General features: G+C 47.7%; 1 long non-coding RNA gene across 1 annotated transcript; it reads right to left on the bottom strand.

The window, feature by feature from the left end:
- Positions 1-2,870: 2,870 nt before the first annotated feature.
- Positions 2,871-9,073, bottom strand: LOC112623809. Its single transcript, XR_003119207.1, has 2 exons — positions 8,823-9,073; positions 2,871-4,185 (listed from the first exon to the last, which is right to left on the bottom strand). It is a non-coding gene; the product is annotated as an uncharacterized LOC112623809 (long non-coding RNA).
- Positions 9,074-11,472: the final 2,399 nt, after the last annotated feature.

Raw genomic sequence — 11,472 nt, 5'->3', positions numbered from 1 at the left:
GAAGAATTGCTGCGGGAGGAATGACAACTGGACCAGATGTCACCTGACAGGAGTCCAAGGCAGCTCCTGCTACCGTAGCTGGTGGGTCTCCAGACTGGCAGATCAATCTGCTCTGGTCCTTGGGAGGTCCTCTACCCCAAGTCTGCCCAGGAATTCCCTTCCGCCTTTCTACAACCTCTCATGCTCACTGACCTCTAGGCTTTAGGGAAACAAAAACAGTTCTGCCCTATAAAGATGTCAGGATCCTGGCTCCAGGTGGCCAAACCCTTGTCGTGAAATGGAAGGAACGCAGGGCCTGGAGGTGGGCCACTGGCTGGAGGCCTGGGGATGAGGCCCAGACCCTGAGCTAGGGACTCGAGGCTCCCGGTTCCATGTGCAACACGCTCAGGATCACTGGCTGTGGCTGAACTCCACCTCTCTCAAACACATTCAGTGATGGGTTCCCTTTGTCTACCCTGTGGGGAGGCCAGAACACCAGTGAAATATGAAATCGAAAGCACATTGTACATCTCAGATGAAAAGTGCCACAGTCAGAGAGATTCACAGCCGTACTGTTCACTCGTGCTGGTCAAATGGCTTTGGCTGGGAAATTGTTTTATGGGTATGAGTTTTAGGGTTTAAAGAAAAAAATATGGCTTGTTTCATAGAGCCATTATGGGATTTTGCTGTTGAGGCACACAGTCTCTGCACAGCCCTAAAATGTTTTGACAGCTCAGGCAAATTCTCAGGAAAACCTGAGACCAGAGCCTGCCAACCAGCCGCTTATCACTCGGCTCCCACAGCCCGGACGCTCGGCCGGAGCTTCCCCTGCTGGCTCCTCAGCAGGCCCGGCCGCCACCCTGCCCGCGGGACCAGCCGCACGCGGCCCAGCTATGAATCAACCTTGTCCTCCCATTCCAGTGCGGGAAATGGGATGATGAATTCGTTTCCATCACCACACTGCCCATAAGTCACGGCTTGAAGGGCATTTTTTTTCTTTTAAAGTTTTCAATGACAAAGATTTCATTATCCAAAGCAATAATTTTTACCCGGAGCAATGCAAGATTTCACTCTACCTGAATTAGGCCCATATGTGAAAGGGCAGCCTGAGAACGTCAGTGTCTGGGGGCGGAGAGGAGGGTGGGAAAGGGGGAGGCTGGTCTCTGTGTTCTCGCCCTGCCCCCACGTGTTCCCTTTCTCTCTCTGTGTGGATGTTCGCTTTCTTTGTTCTCAGTCTCCTTCCTCCTGAGCCAACCTCTCTCCTTGTCACGGAGCACCCCCATGATCCTCTCCCCAGGGCATAACCCTTCCTCCTGTGACAGCCCCAGGCCTGGGCTCACACTCTCTGTTTATTCTGCCTGCCTGTTCTCCCCACTGCTTCACATCCACACCACCCCCCCCCCCCCCCCCCCCCCCCCAACCCCATATCAGAGCCAAAGAAGGGCAGAGAATCACCAGCACTGCTCTCAAATGGAGGCCAAAGGGTTTTCCTTCGAATCAGAAAGGCAATTTCAAAACTGCACTACAGAAGTGTGCTGCACTACAGAAGATCCCCCGGGGGTTGGCTCATTCTGAGGCTCTGGATGTGCCACCTTCTGCCAGGCCCCATCTTTTTCCCCTGTTAGTTTTCACACTGAGGCCTCATTGCTCCAAAGCTAAAGCCTAAAGTCACAGGAAGCATAAATAAGAATCTAAAGAAGGAAATATGGGACCTTCTACAGCAGCACAGGAGGAGCCAAGACAGGGCCCTCTGCTCTCAGCCCTCCTGGAAAGCAGCATTTGAGGGGTAGGGGGTTCTTTCAGGGACTGGCTGGTATCTTTTGAGGGCTGGCCTGGCCAAGGAAGGCCAGGAGCGCTGCTGAGAAGGGCTTACCCTTCTCAGGGTAAGGCTGGGGTGCCCCTGGCATCTCCCACTGTCCACATCCCAATCCCACAGAGCCTGCTTCTCCACCTGCTTTCCCACTAACACGGCCACCGTCAGTCCGGGGACAGGCCCAGGTCAGATCACCTGTGACAAGCCCAAGAGGAAATGCTGGTATCAGATTTGAGGGAGCCACGTGCAGCCAGTCTACATTTAAACAGCAACTATTAATTATAGAATCCCACCCAAGTACAAAAGATAAAATAAATGCATGAATGTATTTCACTTCCTCATAAAGCAAATACAAACTAGGGCTGATATTAACTACCAAAATGACAAACTTTCATATGACTGACCTACATCCACACACAGGTAGATTAAACACCAGGCAAGAAGCCCAGACAGTGACCTCAGGGGTTTCGGCAAGCAAAGGAAAACTGGAGGCTGGGTCAGAGAGTCTTCACAGAAGAGTGGTGCTCTGGTGTGGAGGAAGTAATAGTCCCAGAGTCTTCAAGAGAGTGTCAGAGGAGTGAGGTGTCCTCCCGGAGGGGCAGAATGATGCTGGGAGTTAACTGAGCCCATCCATGAAGTTTGGAAGCCCAAGCTAAAGATCTAGACCTCTCATTACTTCCCAATCAGTGACAAAGAAAGTGTTTTGAAGCCATGTTAGCCCCCACAGTTCTCAGCTACCACTATTATATATTGTTAACTCCTCCCACCAGGTACAGCAAAGCATATTATGAATGTTACGGTGAGCACGGGGGCCGGGAGAGAGGACAAAATTGAAGATCTGTGGTGATGCCTGTGCTGGGGGGCCTCTAGTGCACTCACTGGCTAAGAGAGACCCCCATGCCAACCCCCTGACCCGCAGCCCAACTGCAGGCCAATCTTCACATTCCTGCCTCAATAATCTCATCAACCACCTCATGCAGGAATCTGGAGCTCTGAGTTAACAGGTGGAGCTGCGGCTGATATACGTGACACTAGGGTGCTGTGAGATTTGCAGGCAGTGACAAGTTTTAATTAAAAATTTTTCTTAGGCCAGGCACGGTGGCTCATACCTGTAATCCTAGCATTTTGGGAGGCTGAGGTGAGCAGATCACTTGAGGTCAGGAGTTCAAGACCAGCCTGGACAATAGGGCAAAACCCCATCTCTACTAAAAATACAAAAATTAGCCAGGTGTGGTGTTGGGCACCTGTAGTCCCAGCTACTTGCGAGGCTGAGGCAGGAGAATTGCTTGAACCTGGGAGGCGGAGGTTGCAGTTAGCCAAGGTTGCCCCACTGTCCTACAGCCTGGGTGACAGAGTGAGATTTGGTCTCAAAAAACAAAAAAAAATTCTTAGAGGTGAAATTCACATAACATAAAATTAACCATTTTAAAGTACACAATTCAGTAGCTGTTAGTACATTCACAGTGTTGTGCATCTACTACCTCTATTTAGTTGCAGAACATTTTCATCACTCCCAAGGAAAAACTCATACCCACGAAGCAATCAGTCCCCAGTTCTCCTCCTCCCAGGCCTTGGCAGTCACTGATCTGCTTTCTGTCTCCTTCCAGATGTTTCATATAAGCAGAATCATACAATATGTGACCTTCAGTGTCTGCCTTCTTAGCATGTTAGCTTGGCTTAGAAACTTAGCATGTTTCTGAAGTCCATCCATGTTGTAGAATGTATCAGAATTCCATTCCTTTTTATGGCTGAATAGTATTTCATTGGATGTATATACTACACTTGTGTAGCCATTCATCTGCTGATGGACAACTGTTTCCACCTTTGGCTAGTGTGAATAATGCTCCTATAAGCTTGTATGCCCAAGTATTTGTTTGAGTCCTTGCTTTCAATTCTTTGGGGCATATGCCTAGGAGGGGAGTTGCTGGGTCATATAGTAATTCTATATAATATACTTTTGAGGAATGGCCAAAGTTCTTTCCACAGGGCTGCCACTTTGCATTCCCACCAGTGGAAAGGTTCTGAGAATTCTCAGACTGATGGATAGTGGTAGGGGATGCATCTGATGGTTTTGTTTGAGTCAGGGTTAGGGGAGGCTGAGCTGGAGCTACTACCTGGTACTCTCATGGCACCCAAGCCCTCTGCCACTCCTAGAGCCCAGAACCATGTGTGGCTCAGAGCAGGTCCTCAGACTTGAGGTGTAAAGGAAGCAGTGAAGACTAGGAAGGTGGTCACAATGGTGGTCCTGGGTCGCAGAGTCCTGAGACACCACAGCCACACCATAAAAATCAAGGCTGAGGACCTGAGACTACACAGGCTTCCCCACTCGGGCTCCTGCAAATAGCAGGCTGGGGAGCTGCACTCCTCTGCAGATCCCATTACTGGAGATAGGACTGCAACATGAAATGATGAAAACGTAAAACATCAGGGAACATGCTGTAAATCACTTATTGGCAACCTGCTGCCTCCCAGACATGCCCAATTGGAGTGAGATGCTGCAGCAGCTCGGGATTTCCACATGGCCTAGACCAGGCTTTCCTTCAGGCGCCAAGACCCTGACCTAAGAACTGAAACCATGTGGGGAAAACACCTTGGGGGCCTGACTCATCCTGTCCTCCAGCCTATAGCATCGCCCCCAAGTCTTCTCCTGGCATCGAGCCCACCAGTTCCAGGCCTTGGGAAAGCCCCTTTGCCCCTTCATGCCTGTGTTTTCCCAATTTGAGAAATGATGATGCCTTGGCTTGAACAGCCTCCCAGGCTCCCCAGCAGATTCCAGATGTATCTGTGATTCGTGGAATTTACCCATAGTCTTGGCTGTCCTCATCTGGTCTCAGTGAAAAAAATCAAGAAACAAAGAAGTGGCCAGTTCCACAAGGCCCTATGAACAGGCTTCTCAGGGCCAGTGTCAGCAGCAGGGCTCCTGAGACCGAGGCTCCTGCCATCCACCTGCACTGGCCCAGATGGGAAACGGGGCTGCTCAGGAATGCGTAGGGTTTCATTCCTTCAAGTGTGCAGTATGAGGTATGGCCCCTTAGAAGCAAAACCCACATTAAAAATCAAACTAAGAAAGAAAGTGAAATGATAGGCTGTTTGCCTGCTTTCCCAAGGACTCCCCTCAGGACAAAGCTTTAAATGCTTTAAGTGGAACTGCTTCTGCCCACTTTTGCAGTTTCACGTATACTGTCTGAAGCAGAGGTTAATGTATATAACCTTGTTGCAACTGGGTGGACTTTCTCAGTTCCCTGGTCGCTTGGCCACGGAAGCAAGCCCTGAGCAGGAGGGTGGAGGGCAGGAAGAGAAAGAGCACGGGAGCTGGGGGCTCAGAGGATCTGCGAACCACAGCTGAGCTCTGGCTAATACCAAGGCCAGTGACGGAGGAGCTATAAACCTTGTGTGCCCTCCAGCGAGTCCTTCTCACCTCTGGGCCTCGGTTTCCTCCTTTCAACAGTGAGAACATCAGACCAGACGACCTCTGGATTGCTCCAGCTCCAATATTCTAGGCAGTGGGCCTTCATGGAGCAGCTGAATATTCATGAAAGTGTGAGCAGGTCAGTCCTCGCCAGAGCCAAGCAGATGCACTAGCAAGACCACCTCCCACCCACTAAAGAGCAATGATGGTGTGTCACAGTCCATCGGCTGAGTAGGCCACTCAATTCTCCATCTCATCTACCTTCTTCGAGCTGAAGGTCACACAAATGGTTCCCTTTTAAGCACATGGGGAATACTGTCCTGCCACAGGAACAGCATTTATCAAAGCAGGGGGCCCGAGGTGCCCAAAACCATCATTATAATAAAGTAAAAGATCAATGTATCCAACAATGCCACCCTGTTTGCCAAATTTATCAGCCACAACAGCTTTGCTGTGAGGTGAAATGTTGGGGGCTGGGTTGGGGAAATCAGTCGCCTTTCCTTACTATGCAGCAGTGTAACCATAATTCTTCCTTAGACTTACTGCCTGTAGCAATCTTGTCTCCTCAGATTCTCATTTCTTAGTCAGAATCCTTTCATGATTATCCCATAGTGCCTAAAACAGGGCGGGGCACACAGTGGGTACTTAATAAATGTATGTGGATCTGTTTTCAGGAGTGTCCAGGGAAAGAAGACCAGTATTTCAGTTACCTGTGGCTGCAGAACAAGCTACCAATTTAGTGGCTTATAACAATGAGTTATGATTTCTCATGAATCTGTGTGTTGACTGGATTCAGCTGAGTGGTTTGGCAGGGCTCATTTCACAGCTGCATTCGTCTGGAAGCTTCTTTGAAGCTGGAATGTCCGAGATGGCCTCTTATCCTCCAGAGCTTCTCTCCCATGTCCCTGCATTATCCACTGGTCTAGTCTGGACTTCCTTTCAGCAGCAGGGTGGCTGGGTTCCAAGAGGAACTGTTCTAAGAAGACAAGCCCATTGCACAGGCACTTATAAAGTCTCTGCTTGGATCATACTTGTTAATATCCCATTGGCCAAAGAAAGCCACATGGCTAACTCCAGAGTCAATGCAGGAGAGACCACACACAAGTGTGACTTCTAAGAGATACAGTTCATTGAATGCCACAAAGCAATGATCTACCACAGCTGGTGAATCCCCCCCGATAGGGGATAGAGCCATGATACCCTGAGCCATCCTCTACTCTCCCAGGAGGGTGGAAGACAGGACAGGTTTCTCAGCAGAAAAACATCCTCCAGAGCAGGTGAGGAAGTCAAGTCACCCACTGTCAAGGTAGGGAGGGAAGGTTCCTCGAGTCCCATCATGGTCATGCTCAAAATCTAGCAAAAGCTGGACTATCTTTTCAGATCCTGGAGGACAAGTGGGACCTGTCACTTGCATTCATTCACTGAATATAGCACCTGAGCACTACCAGCATGGAGCACTTGGGATCAAGGTGTATCAAGGGAACCCCTGCTACCAATAGCAGGAGAGGAACATGTGCATTTCCTCACATGTCCTTGTCAGCCATGGGGATCGTCTTTTTCCACTGGGGAGTAATAGTGTGGTGCAGTGGTTAATTGCATGGACCCTGTTGGCAGATGGCTTGGCTTCAGATTCTAGCTCTGCCACATACCAACTCTGCTGACCTGGGCAACCTGCCCAGCCCTCCTGAGCCATGGTTCCCGTGTCTAAATTCTCATGAGGGTTAAATCACTTAATCCATGAAAAGCACTCAGAACAGAGGTTGGCATAAAATAAGCATCAGGCAAGCATTTGCTAATATTATTCATGAGTAATCCTTACATAAAGAATTCTTTTTTCAAATTACAAACCTAATAATATACTCAATGTAAAAACAAACCAACCTTGCAATATCTGAAAAAAGAAAAAAGGGAAAACCCACTCACACAATTCCTCAACCCGAAAAGAATCCTATTAACCTCCTGGCATGCATACTTAGTGTTTTCCTATGAAATATGTACACATAACCATTCTTTTCATTACAAAAAAAAAAAATTGTCACACTGTTTGTAGCCTGCCAGTTAAAATGTAATAATATGTCAAAAATGTTGGCCATAAATATTATTCTACAATTTGATTTTACTGTCAGCATGTATTTAATGATGTAATCTATCCTTTCCTGTGGGCTATTTATATGATCTGTGATTTTCCACAAACAGAAGTAATGCTGTGATACATATCCTCATACACATCCCTCATTATGTCTTCAGAATAAGTTCCTAGAAGAGGAAAATGCTGGGTTTGAAGGGAATCCTACCTGTAGGGTTGATTCCGATGCTGCTGTCCTGGCCTGGAGAGAATGAGTGTGCCTGGAAGGCATAGTAGGAGAGGAACATGTACCTGTCCTCCAGGTCCTTGTCAGCCATGGGGACTGTTTTTTCTCACTGGGGAGCTATAGTATCAGCCTCTAGGCCAGAAACATTCTGCTGTGATGTGGCTTCACCTCTGCATCAAGCAAAGCCAGAGCCACCTTTAGAGCCTGTGGAGGCCAAAGCGACTCCATCTTGGATGCTACTCACCATGTTGACTTCTGATTATCACCAGTTCTGGGAAGGCCTCTAAGATTTCCAGCACATCCATTGTTCCTTGTGTAAGAGCAAGTACTTGCTGTAAATCCTGGGTCAACCTTGATGTTATCATACTTCAACTGTCCTACACTTCCCTTCTGAACCACTCCTCCCTGTGGTATATAAGCCCTGGGTCTTGGGGGTAATGGTACGTGGATCCACCATCTTCTGTCACTGCCACCTGAGACATAAACACGGCTCCTTTTCTGAAGTTTCTATTAAATGTTTCTAAGAAACTGGATTTGTCAGCCTCTTTCTTCAGCCTCTCAGCTTCTTCAGACTTTGGAAGTGGGATTGCATATACCTGCCCATTGTAAACAGAGCCCCAGGTGCCTTCTGCCTGCCTGTAACCACTAACTTCCCCAGGTTTCCACCTGGTCCTCCTGCACCCCTCTCTACACATAGAGTTTCAGTGTCCCAGAGAGAGACTTTGGCAGGAAACAGACCTGGCTTCAATATCCCTTTAGCGGGTGACCCCAATCCACGTATCCCGCTCTGATGCCCATCTCCAACCTGGACCTGTATTTCTGCCTGACTGTTCCATGGGATCCTCAAATTTAGCCCCACCTAACCCACTCTTCTTGTCTGCTTTCCCATCATCCGTTCCAGCAAGCTGTTTGAGCAGGTGTCCAGGCTTCAGGGGTCAGGCAGCATGGGTTTAACTATGGCTTTGCATTTACCAGCTGGGTGATTGTTGGCAAATGACTCAACCCCCTTGATCTGCAGTTTTTCTTAACTGCAAATTGAGGACTTTAATATGAGCTTCTCAGAGTTCTGAGGATTCAGTGGGGTGACAACAGGTCCTACAGAGTAAATGTTTAATAAATGATAACAAGAGCAATACTGATATTATTTTTATCCTTCTACCCACTCCTCCAACTGAAAACCTCATAGTCATTCTTTCTTCTTCAAGGGTCTCTTCTCTTCCACAAACCCAGGAAGTAAACTTCAGAAATGGCCCCTGAACCCCTGCTGCTGCCCTGCTGCTTGCACACATGCATTAAGTGGTCTCCTTACCCCCTTGCTATCCTGTGGATAGCACATAGCAGATGCCTGGAAAGTTGCTTGTGTGAAAAGTACAGTGGTTCCCAGCAGATCACTTCCTTTCTCTGGACCCTGCTTCCTCATCTGTAAAACCATCTCCAAGGGCCCTTGCAGCTGGGAAACACTGTGATTCCCTATCCCTCTACTGGTTCCTTGCCCCAGGGAACAAGGGAGCCTGGCTGCATCACTCAGGCAGGCAGATTCTCAGTGGGACGGAGCGAGATAACAGCTACACAAATGACTTCTCTTTTTATTGCCTGAACCATCAAACCCTCCCCAAGATTTCTGGACTACTGTCCCTTGGCTGGCTCAGAAATTTCTTAGCTCTACCAATATTTTCTTTCGTAGTTCTGTAAAGCAAGCTCAAACTCAGCGAGCACTGCCTATGCAAAGACCTTAAACCACATGTTTATTTTCCTAAGCTATAAAAAGTTTATGAGGAGAGCTGGACTTCTTGTCCAGCACCATGCTCAGAACTGCTACTGCATTCCACAGGAAGACAGAGGGCTCTGTGTCAGTCCAGGGGGGCTGGAGGGAAGTAGGTGGAGTATAGCCATCCAGCCTCCAGTGGAAGGGGCATAGGGCATGGGAAGGAACAACTGAGTGGCAAATTCATGGGGTAGTGAGAGCAGTGGAGAAGAAAGATGGGGGAAAGATTTGAGCATGGTTGCAGGTGGTTTAATCCAGCATTCTGCCTCTCAGGTCCATCTCCTGTCAAGGCAGCTTTGGGACACTGAGTCAGCAAAGTCACTGGGGTTCACCCTGGCTGAAGCTCACTAAGCCAGCCCTTCTGACATGACACAGCCCCTTCATCCAAGAATATGAAGTCACTGAAGCTTGATCCTGGAATAAACTGCCAAGAGGAGACACCTTCACTTAGTTGCCTCTAGTTTCCTAATGATCCCAGCCCATCAATTTACTTCATTCCACCTAGCCCAGTGCTTCTTGAGGACCAGATGCCATGGAGTCATTCAGAACTCCAGCACCAGGGTATGTTCTGAGATACAGTGTGTTTGTCCACCAGCTTGGCATTTCTGGGGTCCCTGATATTGACTGAGCCTCTAAGGGTATTTTCTCTTGCAATGCAGGTCTAGGTTTTCCACTGAGCTGATGCCAACCTCTTTAAGTGGATGAGATCTTGAATGGCTCTTGGATCCCAATATCTATAATACCACATGCCAACATCTGGTGAAGCTCACTGCACCTGGGCCCTTGGTCATTTGGGCTGATTTCCCACTTGATTCCATCCTGGGAACTCCAAAGAGTCACATCACAGGAGTAAGAGGTGTGTGAAGGTCCTTGGTCCTCCAACTGCAGGGATCTGAGTACTAGATGGAGTGGGGAAAGGACTGAGTGACACTCAAGATCTCCTCTAACCCTGAAATCCTGTGTTTTCTAGGAAAAAAAGGAAACTGCCATTTGCTCAGAGCAGTGATTCTCAAACTCAATGCCTCTATTCTGTTACAAATATATCATAATACTCCCTTATTATCCTGAAATAAAAGTAAAGGTAATATATTTATACTCATAATTTTAAAAGGTCAAACATCTTAACTGTAAAAAGGGTAATTTATGATAAATTAATGTGTATTGCCATACGTAAATGTATGGGCATGACTACTTTGGAAGCCCTGATGAAGCACAGTACCACACCGCTGAACAGACTCCTGGTGCCAGCAACATCAGCAATGCAGAGTGACGAGGCGGGTCAAACTGGGCTTCCAAAACTACATGCGGCATTGCTGTCAGATACAATGCTTTCCTATATTGTGAACACTGTTAAGTACAATCTTAATGTAAATACTGGTTGCATGCATTCAATGTTTTCTAAAACCATGCAAACCTGTATTGAGTCCTGGTATAAGATGATAAAGCCAGGTTTTTCACCTCCAGAATTGTCCAACTAGTCATTTGACAGTTGTGTAGGGCACAGGACAATTCTTCATTTTGTAGGACAGTCTCAGGAATGGCAGGGTATTGGGTATCCTTTGCCCAGTGTGCAAAATGCTAGTTGCCCCTCGGCTGGTAGTATCACTTTGTTCAAAATGGTTGAATTGAAGCCTCCTCTCTGCCTGGAGACACAGGAGATGGGGACACTAGTCATCACAGTATTAAGGACCTGTGGAGGTATCACTATGGTTTGATGAAGGAGCCATGGTAATAACCCGTACTGCTGAGGACTTGCGGTGATCAATGCCCAGCTTTGCCTCTCATGTGGTCCTTGGCCTCCACCCCAGCCTCAATATCTCAGTTCTCATTTAGCATACAATCAACTTATAAACCAGGTTGGTGGCAGCCCTCAGGGCTCAGGAGTGACCTTCTCTTGTCTGAGATGCTTTCAAAAGAACCTGCAGATCCTCACTTTTGGACCAGACACTGCCCATGTACCATTTTGCAGTGGTTGTTCTTTTACCCTCTACCCCAATTTAACATAGAGGCACTTACAAATCAGAATGGTTAAAAAAAAAAAGAGGTTCAGTGACCTGAGAAAGTTGCATAACTTTTCTGTGACTCAGTTTCCTCATCTGTAAAATGGGAATAATAAGATGGATGGATACCATTAACCTTACAAGGTTGCGAGAATTACACTTCGATAATATTAATGAAAAGGCTTTTCAAACTT

This window comes from Theropithecus gelada, chromosome 4 (genome assembly GCF_003255815.1).
Source record: "Theropithecus gelada isolate Dixy chromosome 4, Tgel_1.0, whole genome shotgun sequence".
Lineage (NCBI taxonomy): Eukaryota > Metazoa > Chordata > Mammalia > Primates > Cercopithecidae > Theropithecus > Theropithecus gelada.
This window is presented reverse-complemented; position numbering and strand designations above follow the sequence as displayed.